This window comes from Lactuca serriola, chromosome 9 (genome assembly GCF_051521515.1).
Source record: "Lactuca serriola cultivar US96UC23 chromosome 9, Lser_US96UC23_V15, whole genome shotgun sequence".
Classification (NCBI taxonomy): domain Eukaryota; kingdom Viridiplantae; phylum Streptophyta; class Magnoliopsida; order Asterales; family Asteraceae; genus Lactuca; species Lactuca serriola.
In genome coordinates, this window is record NC_136416.1 from 9730607 (window position 1) to 9752340 (window position 21734).

At 34.7% G+C, this 21734-nt stretch overlaps 2 long non-coding RNA genes and 1 pseudogene across 3 annotated transcripts; 2 read left to right on the plus strand and 1 right to left on the minus strand.

Annotated features, from left to right (window-relative positions):
• Positions 1 to 10594: 10594 nt before the first annotated feature.
• LOC145075319 (uncharacterized) lies at positions 10595 to 12079 on the minus strand (annotated as a pseudogene). The gene is made up of 5 exons (XR_013692408.1): positions 12037 to 12079; positions 11314 to 11599; positions 11155 to 11221; positions 11016 to 11087; positions 10595 to 10888 (listed from the first exon to the last, which is right to left on the minus strand). The product of XR_013692408.1 is annotated as an uncharacterized LOC145075319 (transcript).
• Positions 12080 to 13678: 1599 nt separating this feature from the next.
• Positions 13679 to 17798, plus strand: LOC145074087 (uncharacterized). The gene is made up of 6 exons (XR_013691695.1): positions 13679 to 14360; positions 14743 to 14802; positions 14916 to 14959; positions 15651 to 15707; positions 16068 to 16113; positions 16237 to 17798. It is a non-coding gene; the product is annotated as an uncharacterized LOC145074087 (long non-coding RNA).
• Positions 17799 to 17998: 200 nt separating this feature from the next.
• On the plus strand, positions 17999 to 20575 carry LOC145074990 (uncharacterized). Its single transcript, XR_013692229.1, has 8 exons — positions 17999 to 18385; positions 18570 to 18712; positions 19389 to 19436; positions 19605 to 19715; positions 19802 to 19863; positions 19988 to 20088; positions 20223 to 20285; positions 20467 to 20575. It is a non-coding gene; the product is annotated as an uncharacterized LOC145074990 (long non-coding RNA).
• The last annotated feature ends 1159 nt before the right edge of the window (positions 20576 to 21734 follow it).

Sequence of the window (21734 nt, forward strand, 5' to 3'; positions counted from 1 at the left end):
CACCACAGGGGGGAGGGTTTCACTTCAACCTCCTCACACGATACACCTGTTCAGGGGGTGAATGAAAACCCTTAAATCAACATAGAACCACCACTCCAAAGGGAGGGTTCGACTCCGAATGAAGAAGAACATACATCATTCGAGGGGGAGAATGAAAATACAAATGATGATTCGGATGTGCAATCAGAGTTTGAAGAATTAAATGCTGAATTGGATCCAACCTATGATCTTAATTACCCTCCGTTGGCCAAATGGACTAGAGATCATCAAAAAAACCCAAGTAATAAGAGATTCGTCTTCAATAGTTCTTGCACAATAAAAAGCGAAGTAGACTGCATTATTCTCTAAAGTTGAATATTGCATGTTCAATTCGTTTATCTCCAAAATTAAACCTAAAACCATTCAAATTGCTCTTGATCATTGTGATTGGGTGCAAGCAATGCATGAGGAGCTCAATGAATTCAAACGAAACAAGGTCTGGATACTTATTCCCACTCCAAAGGATGCATCTATTGTTGGTCTAAAATGGATGCTTCGTAACAAGCTAGACAAAGAGGGAAATGTGATAAGAAACAAGGCGCGACTAGTTGTTAAGGGGTATTACCAAGAAAAAGGCGTTGACTACGAAGAAACCTTCGTACTAGTTGCAAGGTTGGAATCTGTTCGTATCTTTCTAGCATACACAGCATACAAGAACTTTGAAGTATATCATGTCAAGTGTGCCTTTATGAACGTGGAACTAGAAGAAACAGTGCATATGGAACAACCACCAGGGTTCATAAACGAAAAGTATCCCAATCACTGTTACATTTTGGACAAAGCGATTTATGGTCTAAAGCAAGCTCCAAGAGCCTAGTACGAAACTCTTACTCACTTTTTAAAACATTCTAAATTTAAACAAGGATCGGTTAACCCAACCTTCTTTCGCAAGAAAGACGGTGACCACTTGATGATCGTCCAAATTTATGTTGATGACATCATTTTCAGATCAACTAACCCCAACTTAACCGCTGAGTTTCAAAAGCTGATGGAAACTAAATTCGAGATGAGCTCCATGGGTCCGATTAACTTTTCCTTAGTTTGAATATAAGACAAAGTCAGGAAGGTGTCTTTATCAACCAGGAGGATTCTACAAAGACCTTACCATCTAAGTTTGGAATGGTGGGTGATTCGAAGGTGAAGGTTCCAATGGCATTTGAAACGAAACTAACTCCTCTAGACAAACCAACTGCTGATATGACACTCTATCGTCAAATGATAGCTTCATTGATGTATTTGACTGCTAGTCATCCAGATATCATGTTTTTTGTTTGCTATTATGCCAGGTTTCAAGCAAATCCTCACGAACCCTACATGACTATTGTTAAGAATATCTTCAGGTATCTCAAGCGAACATCCTCACTAGGAATTTGGTACCCTTCAAGTTCAGGTTTCTTTGTACAAACATTTTAGGATGCTGAACTCGGAGGTTCCGATTTACATAAAAAGAGTACAACGGGAAGATGCCAATTCCTTGATGGCAAACTCGTAAGTTGGCAATCTAAAAAGCAAGCTTGTGTATCCCTATCAACTGTTGAAGAGAGTACATAGCCACTTCCTCTTGTACTTCACAAGTTATCTGGATTCAAGGTCAGCTTCGTGACTATGGCATAAATATGAAACGAATCCCCTTGTATTGCGGTTCAAAGAGCGTCATTCGTATTTGTCACAACCCACTGCAACATTCAAAGACCAAACACATCGCACTGAGGTATCACTTCATCAAAGATCATGTGGAAGATGGAAATGTCGAGATACACTTTGTTAGATCTGCTGATCAGTTGGCCGACATCTTCACGAAAGCCTTACCAGAACAAACCTTTAATCGCATTCTTCAAGGCTTAGGAGTGATAGAGGTTGAATTTGTTCCAAAACCACCTTCGCAGTCATAAGGTTTTAATAGACCTACAAATTGGTGCGGACACTCGCAGTGACTCAGAGTCCACTGTTCACACTGCGAATTGGTGCGAACACTCGCAGTCACTTGTAGTCAACTGTTCACACTACAAATCGATGTGAATGTTCGTAGTGACTCGCAGTCTATTGTTCATTCGTGGTTCGACACTTCATATATCATTTGCACATTTTCTTTATTTCTTTCTACTTGTTCTGTTTATATCGAAAATCCAAAACTATTTTATTTATTTCTGTTCTTACTTCTTTTTTTAGAAATTCGAAAATCCAAAAATATTTTATTCTGTTTTTATTTCTTTTTCAGAAAATCGAAAATCCAAAAATATTTTATTCTGTTTTTTTTTCTTTTTCAGAAAATCGAAAATCCAAAAATATTTTATTTCTTTCTATTTTTATTTCTTTTTCAGAAAAACAAAAATATTTTCTTTATTTTCATTACTTATTTCTTTTCATAAAATCTTCAAAAATACCAAAAATATTATATAATTGAGCAGCGTTGAAGGAACATATTTTGGTGATCTCAATTATGAATGATGGGGTAGGTATAAATTTTCTAATCTATGCACTAGTTAAGTGTCGCTAGAAGCATGTTGTTGCATGTAGTCCGAAGCCTCAAAGACTCTTTGTTGAAGCCTTAATGAATGAGTTACACCAATCGTTTCTTCCCAATAAGGTTGTCCATTCACATAAGTCATGAGCTACCTTACTCTTCTCACAATGAGTTAAGAGTTAACTACTTGGTCACTTTCGCATAGCAGAGGTACACTATTTCTTTGAAACCACCTCCTATTATTTCTCCATTACTTTTTCATTCATAAATGTAACCTTTGAGACTCTCAGATATTACCACTGAGGTTTATGGTTATAACAAATTTTATGTTTATGATCTTAAATTCGTTATCACCACGAATTGAGTGAAACCCAAAATTCCAACACAACTTTATGAATTGACGGTGAACAATTTAATTGTTCTAGCTTATTCACCAAGGAATTAACGAATGTCCACCTTCGTGGTCAGTACCATGAAATCTCTTATTCTATTGAAATGTTCAAATCCAAAGACGTTTCTTCCCAATAGATCCAATTTTTAATTTTTCTTGAGATTTCTATATTTATCCTAGTCACTTAAAATAATTCCAAGTCATACTTGTTCTTATGACTACACTGATCAGACCAGTACTTCATCCGAACGTTCGAACATATGTCAAGTTTCGTAGTTTGGTTGAAGGTAAAGCCACCTTTTAAGCTTAATCAAAAGAAACCTTTAATTGTTTCTCAACAAACAGATGATCGAAATTCAAAGGGAAACCACACAGACACTTTAGAGTGTCTCTTGATTCCGAAGGAAGAGATCATTGCCTGGGATCCATCTGCTTCATGTCTTAATAGACATCACTATAATCCCTTAGAATAATGTTGATTTATTTCTTTAACTTTGGCATACTCTCACATGAATATCCTTGTAATTTTCCAAAGTCTAGTTCGTGGTACTCATGATTACTTTCGGTTTCGTAGACCTATTGGTGGGATTAATTACGTAAGGGCGTATTTTAATTGATTGCGAAAGGGCGTAACTGAAATGGTATTCTAAAAGGTAAAGATTTGGGCGCGTGGATTTTGAAACTGACGTTTATTTGACGCCGCCTGACACACGTCACAACTGTCTTTCATTCCTTTTTAGGTGACTTTTTAGTAATTGATGCAACCAACCGTTGGAGTTCTCTCACTTACTATATTGTATAAAAAGATTTTGACGATTCGATATTAATTACAACTTTCAAAAGCAATCAAAATCTTCCCGACGATTAGACTCTCTAGTGTTCATCATCGTCCTCATCAAGCTTCCATGTTCGCTTCATCAGAAACCCCCTCTGTTGCAGAACAAATGATGCAATAATCTATTCTCAACCTCAAGGCAAACCAGAATCTTATTTTGGACCTTGATCCAACAAAATATGATGGTTTTCTTCAACCTATTGTCGAATGTCTTTGTTATTCCCCTCTTGTGATAGCACTGACAAAATCGGAGATCGTTCCCATGGTTCATCTGTCCAAGGCATACTCTACATCAAGTTACCAAAAGGGTGAGGAGATGATTACATTCGAAATCTTTAACAAGAAGATCAACATCACCAAATCTCGATTATGTACCGTGCTAGGGCTTCCTCAAGGTCGTGACCTGGTTGACCCTGAGACAATCTCCAACTCTACAATCTTGGAGATGTTTTACCATATGAGGTACAAGGAAGTTCTAACTAATGTCTCAAAGTTCAAAAAGCCTAACCTACCGTCGATGTGGAAGGGATTGTTCACCCTCATCTTCAAGAGTTTTTCAGAGAGGGTTACCGGCTCCGACTGTGCTAGCAAGCTCTTCATGAAAATCATGTATGGGATCTTTTCCGGAATCAATTTGGATTATGGCTTAGTGCTTTGGGCTTAATTGGTCCAAACTACCCTTTCAACTACACGACACAGTGAGATTTCATGTACTCGCTTCTGGACTATTGTGGTTCAACGGGCTATTGATAAGCTTAACATCCCCGTCATCGAAGATTCTTGTATGGCTTCTATTTAGATCTTCCACACCATCAACAAAATCTTGGCAGATACTTCCAAATTTTCATTCATCAGATCCATCCCTAAGGCAATGCTTCGCAACATACCGGCAGCGAGTGAAGTTATGTGAACCTATCACAGTCTGCCAGTCTCCGGTCTTCGCCCAATAATCGATGAACTATGAAAGATCCTTGAAGAGGAAGATAAACCAAAGAAGGGCGGAAAGAAAAGAGGTGCAAAAGCTGGTCCATCTGATCAAGTCGAAAAGCTAAAGAAGAGGATCAAGCGAGTGGCTCGCAGGCCACATACTCCAACGCCAAGTGACCACGAAGATTCGCAATCCAATACGGTTTTAGAGATTCCAGTCCAAGAAGATGTTCACAATGAACATGATGATACTGTTGCTAAATCTCAACCTCAAGTTTCTAAGCCTGCAACAACAAACCCTGAGGTATCTTTTCAAATACCTACTTCCATTCCGATCACAGAAGATTTTTTCCATGATTTCTTCGTTCCTTCACCCACATTTACTGTCTCCACTCCAATTACTATTGCTCCTTGCCTACATGTATCTATGGGAGTTTCACAGACCCAAACCACTCTTGCACAATCAACCCCTTTATTGAGAGATTCAACAACAACTACAACCAATACCACGAGTGAACCTCCAGTGACCGTCAACGCATCTGATGCGGGGGTAGGTGCTTCAAGTTTCATACTAGGTCATTCTACATCACCCATCTCACATTTCCGAGAAAATGATCCAGATACCATTTATGGTGATGGTGAAGAGCACTTTGGAGGCTTCACCTACAGTCCATTCAACATCAAGACAGAAAGTGCTGATGAAGCTCTTGTCACCAAAGGGCAAGCCAAGGCCATTAATGAGAAGCTGGATTCGCTGATTCAATCCTCCAAAACCTCAACCAATGATGATTATTCTCAGGCCACATCAAATCTTTTTTTGAGACTCTCACCAAAAAACACACTGCAAATCTTGAAAAGACGAATCAAGTTGTTGATGCTTCAGCTTCACTATGCAAAGAAACGACTGAAAAAGTCGATAAACTAATAACTGATGCTCGATCCTTTAAGAGCAATTTTTAGAACTCATTCGACTCAAACACTGCGAAGGCGAATGAAGTAATTTCTAGCCTTGGATTGACTCCTCGCACTGAGAAGGATGCATTGGAAAAGGTTCACATTGGCATCCAATCAGACAACTCTGAGCTCAACTCCTCCATAACTTCAAAGATCGACAAGCTTCATGAAGACTTGGCAATTGAGAATGCAATCATGGACAAGCTTGCAGTCAAGACTGAAAATGTGAAGGTTCTGATTGTCAAGCTAGAACAAGCCGAGAAAGAGATCAACAAACTCTTATTTGAAAAGGAGATAATGAAGAGTTGTGTTGCAGATGTGAACGCCTTACTCTTTGACATAATCGAGACTCGTGAATCTCTGATCACGATTACTGTTAAGAAACATTTGGCTGAGAAACTTAGGCATGTGTTCTCAATGCTGAACAGGCTTGAGGGTGTTTCGGATTCAAGTTCACTTCCAAAACAAGGGGGAGTAACTGTGAAGCAATCAAATAAAGAAAACCCAAAACCAACTGTGAAGCCAACAATCAAGCCAAAGTCAGAAAACGAACCGAAGGATAATGTAGCTTCAGATTCACAAGGAAAGAGAAGCTCTCTGATGAAATAATCATAGATGATAGTGAAGAAGAAGAGCTCTATGAGCATGAGCTAAAAAGAGGGAAGGCTCGTGAAGCTCAAATAGATGAACACAATCGAATCGTGAGAGAAGCAGAAGAAAAAGAAAGAGCTGAATATGAAGCTCAAGTCACATTGGAAAGCCCAAAGCTTTTATTTCCATTGTGGAAATTGGAGCGTATTATGAGCAAGGTTGTAGATATTCCAAGCCAGTATTGGTTAGAGCCGATTGTAACTTTTGATTTGCAAAACACTCAAGATTCACAACTGGATCTTCCAATTGAAGGGTTTTGAGCACTCTAACAACCTTATGGTGCACATGCAACCCTAAATTCTTTGGATCTATGTTTTCTCTGATTATACATGCAATTATGATTTTCCAAAGCATTATCCTAACTAGCATACAAATCATAGGTACTTGAACAACAAAACTAGTTCGATGACTTACCTCTTGTTGTAGCTTGTTAACTTGGACCTTTAAGAGCCTAGCACCCCAAATTTGATACTTCAAATGCTTCATAGAACACCACCAACAATGGAGGACATAAGAGACTTTCTTGTCACAAAATCATCTATGGCTCTTCTTAGGAATACTTGGAGCCGATTTTGGATTCTAAGGGACTTCTTTTATAGTGTGGAAAAACTAGGTTTACATCCATGCAAACCCTAATGCACCATGACCTTTCATGTTATTTAGGATCCATGGGTTAAACCTCCATGGACTACCATGTTGGTTTAGCCCATCCTAAATAACCATAGGCCCATAGTATAAGAATCATTGATTTACCAAATCAATCCCCGTACATTTAATTAGTCTCTTTTGATCCCTCAATTAATTCCAAATTAATTTTATGATCAATACTAATTAAATAATATGATTTCATATTAATATATTAGAACTTATAATATATTAACAAATCATAAATAACCTCTACTCAAAAGTCCATCCTTTCAAATTGTTTCGGTGAAATGCAACCCAAATGGACCATGCTATTTTCAGGTCAAGTACATACCAATTATAGTTATGGACTTAGACACCTTATCGAACACCAATCACTCTGAAATCCTTTAAGTTTTGTAGCTTGGTTAAAGTTGTGAATGTCCCTCAGACAGACAGCGGTGCAGACCATTTACTCTTCTTTTTCTACTTGAAGCACATGAAGACTCAGTATGAAACCTGGAGTGCTAAGAAGATAACTGTCGTAAAGGTTTCAAGTCGAGTCGAATCTGCCACAACATACGACATTTCCCTCCTCGGATATTCCATCCGAACCCAAACTCCCCATTCACACATATCATCGTCAACGTTCCTCTTCCAACACTTCTGACCAACCCTACTCTTCCGCCTTTGATTTGTTCCAACGAGCCACTTTCGCTACCACCCCACCGACCCCATAACCGTCGGCATCCGACCCACCAACATCCACCACCCACCGACCTCACCCTGCTCATTTACGACAACAACCCAAACAAACCAAACCTTTCTCACATGAATCATTTCACACAATAACTACTTCCTCCATTCCTGAACCTACCTCCCACTACTAGAAAAACAGCCTTTTACGACGCTCATTGCGCGTCGTAAAAGGCTTAGACGACGCGCAAATGTGCGTCAAGAAAGGCCCTGTCATAAAGAAAGACGACGCACATTTACGACGCTCATTTACGACGCGCAATTACGACGTGCGTTTACGACACGCAATGCGTATCAAGGAAGGCCCTGTCATAAAGGAAGACGACACGCATTCGCGTGTCATAACCTTACGACGCGCGTGGTAATGACACACAATGCGTATCAAGAAAGCCCCTGTCAAGAAAGGCCATGTCATAAATGAAGATGACACACATTTTTGCGTATCGTAATTTTAAATGTTTAAAAAATATATTATTTATAGATTTACTTATTTTCAAATTAAATTTGTATTTAATGTTTCATAATAGAAATTAAAATATAATATACAAAAAATAGAATTCATTGCATAAATTTAATGTCATACAAATAATCGTTAACAAAAATTCATTTAAAAAAAATCACATGTCAAACAAGTTACCTAACATTACATGTCAAACAACACTATATGTTAACACTAATAACACTTAAAAACATGATTTTTCTTACATTTGGAGCACCCAATATTCCTATATCAGCAACCAACTTTAGGTCGAATTCCAACCACCTGTATAAGAACAATATTGTAAAAGAACAACATTAGAAAAGTTAATTAATATATACCAGTACAACATGTATGAATAAGTTCCTTAGTTTATCTACTTTATATGTAATTTCTCATCAATAACAGGTCTTGTTGCTGAGTTATTCCCATGCTGCCCTTGGTTGAAGTTTTACATTTGATCCATGTAAGTCTAATCAATGGCAAGTCTTAGGAATGAACCACAAACAGACCTAAGAACAGAAACAATTGATTAAGGACTAGATTCCCTTACTAAACCTGTTTGTTGTAATAGAATAATTCCACAAGCCAGCATAAGAAAACATCCAAAGTAAAAAAGATCCGTTGTTGAAAGCGACTTCAACTTCCTGTCAAAACAATAAAAGGTTGGTTGTTTTCTAGATTATCAAATTATTTAGTGTTTATTTTAGCATGCATGCAATGAATAACATTGAAAACCAAACCAAACCAAAAAGAGCCCAAGTCAAAAAATGCATGACATCAACATGTAAGGACTGCTTACTATTTTCGTTCAGATACCTTCAACAAATTCAACCAATATTATCAAATTGTTCATTATTCTCTACTTTTGTTGAACTAATGTTATCAAGATTCAAATCTATAGAGCACCCATGTCTTAGACACACGAAGCGATCTACCAAGCATGTACCGGAGGTTACTGACATGTGCAAGTCATAAAAACACAGATAACATTCTTTTTCATTAGTTTTTTCAAAATCATCTTCCATTTTTTGAAACTGAAAACTGGTTTGAAGGTGCTGGATCCTTTTTTAGCTCCATTTCAACTCTCATTTGAAATTATTATATTAAAAGAACATTAGAAAACAACAAATAAATAAATAAATAAATAAAGTTTTTTTTTTACCTTGACAACATTGGTGAGTATCCCATTCTTCCCACAAACATGTTTCCAATATAAATTCTCGCAAGTTTCTTTATTCAAAAATCAAGCTTCCCATAAAGCCCTAATCCTTCTCTAGCTAATAACGACTTATGAGATATTGATGTTTTTCGTCTTTGCTGACTGTACACCTTGACGACACCTTGTCCATGTTCTAGCCAATCAACAAGCACCACATTGACAGCCTCCACACAGTTAAAACCACAACTGAATCCTGCATTATATGCCCTTGGAAAAGTAACAATAAACTCTCCACAACACTGAGAAGCTCGATAAACTGGGACCCCTTCAGACTTCAACATTTTAGGGCTCAATTGAGTAACCTGTTAAGATTAAATCATTTATTCATTATCCAACACTATATCCAGACACTACTTATTGCGAAAAAAAAATTACGAGTTGATGGAGTAGATCTGTTTATTCCTTAAAAAAACAGATAGATATCTGATTTTGAATTGGTTTATTGAATCTGATCCAAACAGGTATATTGCCTTAAAAGATAAAAAAAAATATTTTGAAGAGTTTTGTAGTTTAAGTTTTGGAAAATTGGGTGGCAGGACATGGGTGAAGAATTATTTGGGGGTGATGATAATATTTATATTGATATTAATATTTCAGGCAAAGTTCACGATGCTCATCACAGCAGATTCCTGCAATGTTCATTAATTATCAATTTGATGAACTGGATATTTTTATCTAGAGTAGTACCTACCTGTGTGTGTTGGACTTTTGTGAAGATTTCCATTTTTTGTTTAAACAGCTTTGCCAGATGAGTTTCCAGGAGCTGACTCCTTCTAGCCTTGTTGGTGTTTGAATGGTTTTTGTCATTTTTGGAAGGCTTGGGGCTCGGTAGTCGGTACCGAGCAAAATTATACAACTGTGGGTTGTGTGTCATTCTTCTTCCTTGTCACGGTTTGCAAGAACCATGTGATGATTTTTTAATAAAAATAAACAAATTTTAAAGTGTTTAAAGCACATGTACAAGTCTTTTAATACATGCTATTTTCTGCCCAATAATTTAGCAGTTTATTCCGTAACCAGACCCGTCTGCTGCCGCCACGGTGCCGCCAGGTGGTTGGTTTTGGGGAGCTTGTTGCTGGTTGTAGTAATCATAGCCACCAGCAGAAAGTTCTTTAAAAAACCCAATTTGTCTAAAAGATATATTCTACAATAACAGTTTAAGAAGGGCATAAATGGGAGGTGTAAGAACCTTTAACTAAAAGATACCCAATTTGTCTTAAATTAGCATAAAGTTCTTTTTAAAAAAAACCCATTTTAAAGAGTTTCATTTTGAATCATGCAGCCATTGGATTCACATATTGAGCAATCAAAGTATACTATGTTATCCAAGTAAGAATAAAGATGCTATGTATACTGAAAAGCAAGTGCAATCTAGCATATAGTTTCTGAAACCAAGCTGATGCTTGGTCTCCTTGTAAAACTGCACATACCTCACTGATTACTTCATTAACCAACTGTTTTTCAGCCTCAATATGCTCACTGGATCCATCTATCTGTACTGTCCTCTCTGTTGAAGTATCACCAGGGGGTGGGTGTAATGGTATCACCTAATAACAGGTACAATAATCTTTTCAGGTATAATCATTTCTCTTGTCAAGTGTAGTCCTCAAAAGAGAGACTTTAACACTCAATATAGAAGAGAGGCTCATAGAGAACAGAGAAACTTAAATAGACCTGAATACGAGCTCCTGTACTGGCTTGCATATTCTTTATGGTCTCCCCCCCTTTACCAATAATAAGACCAACCTAGAAGCATGAACAAGAAATGGAAAAGTTAAAGACCAATTGCAACAAATGGCTAGTAAACTTAAACCATCACAAATTGTTCAGCACCAGCTTACTCACCAGGCATTCTTCTAGAAACTATGCCAGAACCGCCTGAATAACAAAATCAAGAATTAAGATCATATAAATGTATACATGCTAGTCAAAGCATATCACAACTAAATGGAAATCATATCATGTTGATATCAACTATACCTCAGCAAGCACATCCTTAATCAACTGCTCAGCCTTTGCTATTGATTTTGAAGTACATGTTAGCTCTACAGTTCGGGTGAGTGAATGAGGATCTGAATCCATGTCTCTCGTAACTTGGATCTTTGCTCCAGAATGCATCTGAAGATATTTTATAGTCTCTCCACCTTTACCAATTATCACACCTACCCTTCCATTTTGGATGTCGATCTTTTTACTTGGGTTGCCATAACCATAAGCAGAAGATACAACAGTGGTCGAATAAGGCTTTTGTCCATAATCTGCACTTATAGAAAAGTAAACCATAAACAAGTGATCTGAGGACGTATATAAATCATTATTGATTTAAAACCACAAAACACATCTGTTTTTAGATCATGTACACATTAAGTACTTCACACATGTTGTGCATGTGTATCTGTGAGTGAAAGCACAAATTAAAGCTAAACTGTTTGTTACAATTTATTCAACCCACTTAATCATAAAACAGAATTCTTCTTATTCCTATAATAATCCCTTTCTAGTTGCTCTGAAACAATTAGAAGATTTGTTTTTCAGTATTACCTAACTTTAGTCGAATTCACTCAAATGACATGCTCGTCTAGAGATAAACACGTGGTTACCAAAGCAATAACCACAGTCACAAACCCTACAGCGTAAAGGTACATGAAAAATGAGATTAGAACAAAGAATCAAACCCGGAGGACCAGAGTTGAACCCCTTGCTATCATTGGAATCATATCCGCCGCCGCCTCCTCCATTATCGAAGCGGGAGTTGGGAGGAAACATTGAAGGAAGAGACAGTGAGGTAGAGCCGATGGATGGTTCCTAGGGTTTTCTGAATTGAATTGATGACATGGTTTAGGTTTTGCTTGGGATCGTTGGTTGACGAGGTAGTTGTCGTAACTATTGATTCAGTAGGTGAAGCATCGATGTGATAGCGGTAGAAGGTTTTAGGTTTGTCCTCATAGAGTGATGGATGCAGAGCATAGTAGAAGGGTGTGATGGCGGTAGTGGAGGCGGTAGGTTGCTCGGCCGTAACAAAAGAGGATAGAGAAGAAGAGGGAGAATGACAATTACCTTGAAGACGTTTCATGATCGATAGTGTTTGTGCATGGAAGTCATGAGGGATAATCAGAGACAGATATGAGCAAAAAAGCGTGTTGAGAAAGCGGTACATTCAACTATTCAAGCACAGTCATGATCGATGATTGTTGTAGAGGCCAGAGAACACCGAGAGCTTCGTTCTTGAAAAAAGCCCTAACAAGAATAGTTCCTGCGATTTTGTGGAATTTAGGATAGTTAAAAAAATAACCCCTGCATTCTATTCTAAAATCGAAAATCAAGCTCAAGATAACATATAAGAGAAGAATCGAACCTGCTTCGGCGTCAATCGAACGTAGGGCTTGTAAGGAGAAGGGATTTTCGACTGGTGAAAACAAGGGAGAAAAGAACACAAGGCGGGATTTTTAACTTTTGGGATTTCGTTTCCCCCTTTGTTAAACAGAGAACACGCGTTTCCTAAAAAATTATAAAACGACATGCTTATACGACACACTCTTTTTAATAAGTGACCTCCATGTTTTTTCTTTTTTTTGTTGTGACACAAATTTAGGGGCACGCAACAATGCGCGTCCAAAATTCTTCAAATTTCTAAAGATCTGACAGCTTTTTTAGGGCGCACACTTTTGCATATTATTAATCAGCGCGTGTCGTAAATTGCGCGTCGTAAAAAGGTTGTTTTTCTTGTAGTGTCCTTTTCCGTTGCTAACATGCATCCTCATTGGCATCAAGCTATGGCTGAGGAATACTCGGCTCTGTTGAGAAATGGTACATGGACCTTGGTTCTTCCTATATCTGGGTCCAATGTAGTCGACTGTAAATGGGTGTACAAAGTCAAACGTGATCAGACATACGCTATTACACGCTACAAACTCGTCTCGTAGCAAAAGGTTTCAATCAACAACCTGGTATTGACTACATCAAGACATTTAGCCCGGTAGTTAACTTAGAGGCTTATATATACTCGTGTAATTATCATTCATAATACACAATTCATAACAGATTGTTATATGGTTACGTTGATCTGCAAACCCATGATATCGCTGATAGAGTTGGTCAGAAGAAGTGAATTGAAGCTTGAAAAATCCATGTTAATGTTACCCATGACATCATTTGAAAGGTATGTACAGTGTTTTAAAAGGCGCGCCATAGCATGCGCCAAGATATGGCTTCGCCGTTACGAAAAGTCTCATAACGTTGATGTTAGGCGTGGCACGTAGCAATGCGTGATATGGCGCATGTTTTTTCATTTGAGACACGTTTTTTTTGCTATTTGTTATGTATTTTCTAATCGGGGATACAAGTATTGTATTTTTTGTTAACTTTTTGTTATTAGTTATTGATATAACACGTTTAAAAAGTAGTAATATTTAATATAAATGTATATTTATGTGGTAATATAATTATAAATTAATAAAAAATCGCCGTCTTACATCACGCCTTGAAAAACGTCATGACTCGCCATGGCTCGTTAAGCTTCAGGTTTGGCCTTGTTACCACGTCACGCATCACGTCATTTAGAACCTTGGGTATGTATGTAACGTTTTCTTCTTAAATTTCATCCGAGTAATATTTAATTTTTTTAATTCATTTTTCCGTTTGAATTTGTATGTGCTTTGAAGATCACTGTGGATAAAATAATTGATATGGAGGTTTATTTGTTATATTTTCAAATTTTGAAGGAACTTCATCAATATTATCAAAGGGAAGATTGAGATTCAGACGTACACAGAGACTAAAAAAAAAAAAAAAAAAAAAAAAAAAAAAAACCCAAGGTATAGAATCTTTGAATGCTAATGTTCTGTTATAAACTTATAACTACAAGTGAAAAAATATTTTGTATGTTTTGTGACGACAATTATACCAAAAAGTCCTTACAGAAAAATGTAGAAGCTTGATGATCTCAGGTTTGACGTTGGCCAACTTGCTGAATCTAAAACATTTGATGAAGGATTATGTGTTGCTTGGTTTAGATGAAAGGTATGTGAATGTGATAATATTAATAACTTTTCCAGTAAATATGGTAATAATCCAAAGATGTATAAATGCTTCCGTTCCTATGTTTTCATTATTATCATGTCCTCAACAATTCAATCATCTAAACATTTCAAATTTTAGTGAAAAAAACATGATTGTCCATATGAGGTTCATATAAATATCCCAATGGATAGTTTTCATTTCATTTAGTTTACTCTGTCAAAAATGGGTGGTAGTACTCGGTTTCTTATCTTCCTTCAGTTTGAAAAAAAAAAAAAGTTTTTTTTGACTATTAACAATATTTTAAATTCCACTCAATATGAAAAATAGCAAGTGTGATCTAATGGTTTGTTTTCTTTTTGTTTTGTAATATTGCACATTCAAGGAAAAATAAAGGAGTGAATTTTACTAAAAGAATGGTTTTGTTCAAAATATTATCATGTGTGTAAGTAATATCAGTTTTCTTTATTTATACATCTTTGTATCTTTAATAAAGTCCATACTTCAAAGGCTAAATTACAGGAAATAACAACCTGATTGACTCTTTTTAATTCACAGGAATATGAACATTGCCACCTCATGAGAAACAAACATCTCCAAAGGTTAATTTCTTTAAAAATTATCGTGGTGTTAAATTTTTTTAAACCAATTACATTAGTATTTTTTTTAAATAGAAAGCAAGTTTGAAAAAATGGGTAGAATTTGAATGCTATTTTCTTATTACATTACATTTTTATTTCTGAAGTATAATGCCTTCATGCAATACAACTGTTTCCTATAAATACAATCATGTACTTTCTCAGGTTTAAATGCAAGAAAAAAGAATGTAGTAATGTAGTTGTTGATATTTTGTACATTTTTTTCCCTTACCAAAGTTATGCTTCCAAACTCTTATTTATTATTTTAACTAAAAAAGTTACCAATTATAACAATTGTATTGATTATGACTTATTTATTATTTTAACATAAAAAGTTACCAATTATAACAATTGTATTAATTGACTATGATTGGCGTATGTTTTGTGCTATGTGTTTCTAGGACCTGTGACATCGAGAAATTAAATTGATTCCTACCTTTTATGTCTACAAATATTCATATCCACTAACATTATTACAAGTGTCAACATTCCATATTTTTTTAATCATCTCATTAAGAGTATATTAGGAATATATCAAATCAAATTAAATTAAATGGTGAAATAATGACACGTATCATCACATAAAAAGTTACCAATTATAACAATTGTATTAATTGATTATGACTGACGTATGTTTTGTGCTATTTGTTTCTAGGACCTGTGACATCTTATGGGAAAGACAGAGAACAACTTACAATGGCCTAAGGATATGGTGAAACTACAAAAAAAAAAAAAAAAAAAAAAAAAAAAAAAAAAAAAAAAGTGATTTATCTTTATTTCTTCTTTAGATTGATGCATTTATCCACTTAAAAACTTAGTTCATATTAGTTTTATTAATAAAAAAACATATTGCAAAGGTATAATTTGGTACAGTCTTCAAAATAAAATGTAAGATAAGAATCAAGTATACAATGATGCAGCAGATAGAAATCAAAAAAATAAGATGTTGTAAAAAATATTATTAGTAACTGCAACATGTTTATAACGCTATTAATAACTAAAATTTTAAAGTATTATAATTTTTTTTAACCAAAGTTGTAATAAACTGACTGTACACCACCCTTCACCGTAGGAAATTGTTGGAGAATGTGGCAAGCACTCATCAAAACCCGACACATGTAATCCTTTACATAGTTTTTTTTATGCACTAATCTCGATTATTTCTCTAAACCCTCACCATATCTTATCATTTTTACTATTTTTTTTTTATTTTGATTTGTTGTTTCTTATATTAATCTTAGGTAGACGTTCCCATTTCCAAAGTACTCAACGGGTTGCTAAGTGAATGTGGATTCTTGAAACAAATTGGTATGTCTATTTGAAAAACTAAATCACAAATGTGTATTCTTATTCATTTGTTTATTTATTTGTAGATTGTATCATTCTACTTTCCTTTTTTCAAGATTATAGCATTTATGTAACCTTTACATGGTTAACTTTGGGGTGCCAAATCTACTTAATTAGGTATCTCACTACAAGAAAATTCCTAAATAGCTACGGAAAGTTGCTACGAAATCAAAATTTGTTGCTACTTTATTATGAAATATGCTACAGAACGACTTGTTGTAGCTATTTTGCTACAAAATTTGTTACGGAATTGCATTATGTAGCTAAATCTTAAATAGCTACCTAAAGTTGTTACGGAATCAAAATTCATAGTTATTTTACTACGAAATATGCTATAAAACGGTTGGTTGTAACTAATTTGCTACGGAAATGGCTATGGAATTGCATTCCGTAGCTAAATCTTGAATGGTTGCTACGGAATTAAAATCTGTAGCAAGTTTACTACAAATAATGCTACAAATTTTTTGGTTGTAGCTGGTTCACTACAGAACTTGTTACAAAATCCATGTATGTAGCTAGTTGGCTACATACTTGGCTACGAAATAAAAATACATAGCTAGTTAGCTATGGAATTGAGATCCGTAGCTATTTTGCTAGGGAAATTTGCTACAGAATAAAAATTTGTAGCTAATTTGTTATGTACCTTGTTACGATAAGGTGAATTTCAAAATAGCTACAAAGTCAAACTCCGTAGGTATTTGGCAACGAAAAATTCCGTAGCCAAGTTAGTAGTTACAAGATATGTTTTCGTAGCAAAATATAGAAGATTGTTGAATAAAATTAATATTAAAAATAAACAATTACCTTTGAAAACTCAACAACAAAAATAAAATATTATTTTTAATTGTTTTGAAATTTTATTTATTTTAACTGCAATTTTTGGATTTTGATGACATATATTTGCTAATTTTATAATAATAACATTATCCCCATGTTTTGAGGATATGGATATTATTACCCTTAAATCAAAAACAATTACCCTTAGCTTTGTATCACCTGTTTCTAAAACTACTTGCCAAATTACCTTCTCGCCCTTCGTTTATATCTACAAAAAAGACATGCATTAACTTAATATATAAACACCTTCTACTGTTTTGTATTTAATAGACAAAGGCATGATGAGAGATTAAAACAAAGGGGTGAATAGAAATCAGTGGTGATCTTATAAAAATTAATCTATTCTTGCTTAAATCTCAAATTAATTTAGTTATGATCACATTTCATTTGTTTTTATGAGAATTATTGTATACCTTGCAACACAGAGGAGCATAAAGAGTTCAATGGGTATTTGTTCAAAGTAATTGATTACATGCAACATATTAGTCACTGGGAAAGGTCAACATTGACCTTTATAGAATTATGGATTTTGTACAATTATCTAAAGAAGTCAAAATTTTGACTTTAAAGAAGACACAAATTTATATTGAGCAGCATATTATTTAGTATGGAAATTATATATTCCATACGAAGGAAAGCTCTTTATTTCTTATTTTAATTCCATTAAGAAAGCATATATATTTCCATACATTGATTTGAGCATATTATGATAAAATAATTGGTGAAACAATATATATATATATATATATATATATATATATATATATATATATATATATTTGCAATTATTCTTATTGTTTTAGCTCTGTTCATTTATATTAACAAAATAAGAAGGGGCAAAAAGGCCAATACATAATAGCTTGACAATTTTGTCATTTGGAACAATTTTTCTTCATCTTGTTCATTTTAGCTCTTCCTTTTCTCCGACTCACCCACACGCCACTCTCAATCAATCACTCCACTCGATGACTAATTTGTTCTCTTCATATCTCTGTGACTGCGTTAATGACTGATTCGCGGCGAGGATCGACCAACGGCGAACGACTCAGTTGATATCTTCATCTCTCTACGACTGCAAAGATCATTGAACATCTAATTCCCGGTGAAGATCAACTAATGGAAAATGATAAATGATATCTTCATCTCTCTGCGACTGTACGAAGATAACTGAACATCTCAATCTATATGCCAGCTTATAGCTTATAGGTATGTGCTTCCCTTATTTGTGTGTAACTTGTAACTGTGCCCTAACATTAAGTCGTAATGTCATTGTAAACATCACCACCACAACCGATGGAAGGTTAATTTTGATATGTTGTTGATTGTGTGCTTTGATGGTGAAACTTTAATTTATAACGAGATTTACAAATTCATGAACCCTAATTTGAAGATGCGGAATGATTGAGTGAACGAAGGAATGACATTTGATGGATAACAATGAGTTTACTTATTACCTTGGAGACATCGGACAACAGTACTGATCAAATTTTCAATATCGAGATGTTTGTCAATTGAATGATGCTGTAAACTGTGGTGAGTCCATGTTGTGTTGATACTATCCTTTCCATTGTTGTTTGTTCACACATTGTACACATTACAAATTTGGTTTTCTTGCTAAAATTGTGTATTGATTGCATATGTAGTTGGAGTTGCTTGTATATAGAGTTTTTAACGTGTTTAGCTTTTCTCTAATTCATGTGTTTGTGAGCTATCAGTACAAAAGTTTACACAAATACCTTGTAGTTCACAATTTTCCATGTGCTTAGCTTTTTTCTTGTTACTATTTTGAATGTTAATTGCTCCAAAGTTATTAAATTTATTCAAATTTATAGAAATTTGGTTCCTGTCATCTGATATGCCTTCATCTTTGTCATTAATTTGATTTATATAATATTCCACAATATTATATGGGATTTTAGTGGTAACCGTTACACGTTCTACTTTCTAAAATATGATTTTCCTAATCCTAATCCTAACCCAAACCCCAACCCCAACCCAACCATATCTTAGACTCTGTGTTTCTAGATTTGATTAACTTGTAACTATTCATTACTTTCACATCTGTGATTAGATTAAATTTGTGTGATTTTTCTTTCAGTTCATTGTTAGTGATCTTCAAGTTATTTAATCATAAAACTTGCTTTTCTTCGTTTCTCATAAATGTTCACTAACTGTAAACAATGTTTTCATTTTCCTTTATGTTTTGCAGATGGTTATCCCTTTACGGCTCATGTAATGAGGTTATTACTAAAGTTGGGTAAGAACAATAAAACATATTTGGTTTTCACTGTACTAGCAATGTACTTACAGTTTTCAACAGATTATAACATCTTTTAACCTGAAACAATGACATGGCATAGTTATTAAATATTATTTATGTTATGGTAAAACGATGACATGGCAGCCCATGGTTCCAAATTTGTAGGTTTCTGCTCTCTTAAAGTTTTTTTGTTTGTAACTGAAAAAGAAGAAAACCAAGAAAAATGTTGAGAAGTACTAGGAGTGGGATGTCACTAACGAGACACAACTAATATGGGTAATTTTTAAATCTTTGAATTTAAAGTTTATGTTGTTAAAATAATATTCAATTTTTGTAAATATGTGTATTGTTTATCATCTTAGGAACCCTAAGGAAGTTTGATGAGTACTTAGAATATTTAGCGTCTTCGCACTTCACAAAAGAGGTGAATATTGCAATCTTTTGTTGTCCATTTGTATATAAGTATCAATTTTTTTATATTATATGTAAATAATATTTTACAAATTAAAGAGAGAGGTTAAGTTCATATCCATTTTGTATGTGTGCAGCTGTGATTCCTATGGTGAAAGAAGACATTGCCAATCCAAAAAACCAAGAGTATAAGAATGTCAAACGTGTCTTCATTCCATATGACTTCGATGGAAAATTGGTAAGATTAATAGCAATGTACTTTCATGGAACAAAAATGATTTTTTTAAAAATACTTTTAATCTTTTTCTTTTTCTTTTTATATATTCTTTAACTTCCATGATACCTAAGTTTTGTGACACGTGTTCTCGACAGAACACTTCAATGATCTTCCCTTGAATGTATCACGTGAAATCCCCCAAGAAAGTTGTATGTGTTGTAAGTGCATTTATATTTTCATTTATTTGTTAAAATTATCAAGTATAATTACAAAAATGGTCATTGTATTTATAACATTTACGGTTTTTAGTCCAAAATTAGAGTGTTTTCAGTTTTGGTCATTATTAACATACAACCGATTAATTTTTAATCAAGTTGATTGTAAATTTGGTTTTTGTAGGTTTTACATTTTGGTTGAGCATTTGTGGCTGTTTATGTGTTCGTGGTGGTTCAAATCTGAAGTGTGTGACTTAATTTGTAATTTCAGTTTTGATGGTAGGTAACCTTGTAGAATATTTTTTTTATGATGTAATATATGTATAAAAATTGATGTAACTATTAAATTTAAATTTATTATATTTATTATATATTTTTATGAAAATTATATTTGGAAAATTTGATTTTATTGAATATTTTTACGATGTTGATTTGCTCTGGTACCTATTGTTGTGGAATAAATGGCTATGGAAATAATAGCTACGAAATTTTCTATGAAACAAATACCTACGGAATTTTTTACGGAACAATTAGCTATGAAACAAACAACTATGGAATTTGCTACGCAACATATAGCTACAAAATTTGCTACATGACAAACAACTACGAAATTTGTTACGGAACAAGTAGCTACAGAATTTGCTACGGAACAAGTAGCTACGGAACTTGCTATTGAATAATTAGCTACGAAATTTGCTACAAAACAAACAGCTATGGAGTTTGTTACGAAACTTTTAGCTACATAATTTGTTACGGAACAAACAACTACGGAATTTGCTACGGAACAAACAGTTATGGAATTTACTATGGAACAAACGGCTACGGAATTCACTACGAAACCCATTGTTACGAAATTATTATGGAAGTGTGTTGTAGTTAACTTTCTACAGAATAATTAATGTAGCAAGAGTCATAACAAAATTGCTACGGAACTATGATTCCGTAGCTAAACGTTTTGCTACAAGAAATATACCTACGGAATATTCATGACAATTTTCGTAGCCACTTCCGTAGTTATTCATGTTTAGCTACGGAATTGCAGTTGTTTGCTACGGAATTTTTCCGTAGCTAAATTAAAATTTTCTTGTAGTGTCTCTTCTCTAATTGTTGCCCTATGTTTGCAATTTCTAGGGTTTACCATGCTTCTGTTGATTGATCTAAAGGAGTCTGAATGAACGCTCTAAAGTGCATCCAGCTCTCCATAATCATCACCAAAGAACTCCTCAAAGCATATCGAAAAGTTCACCAAACTAATCGGGGAGGACACATAGACAGTGTTCTAAAAGGTGTGCCATGATTCGCACCAAGGCGTGTCATGGCATGAGGTGCGACTTCGATGTTACAAAAAGCATCATAACGTTGTTGTTAAGCATGGTGTGTGGCAATGCGTGATATAGTGTGTCATGGCACGTTATGGCGTGTTATGGCACATGTTTTTTCGTTTGACACATG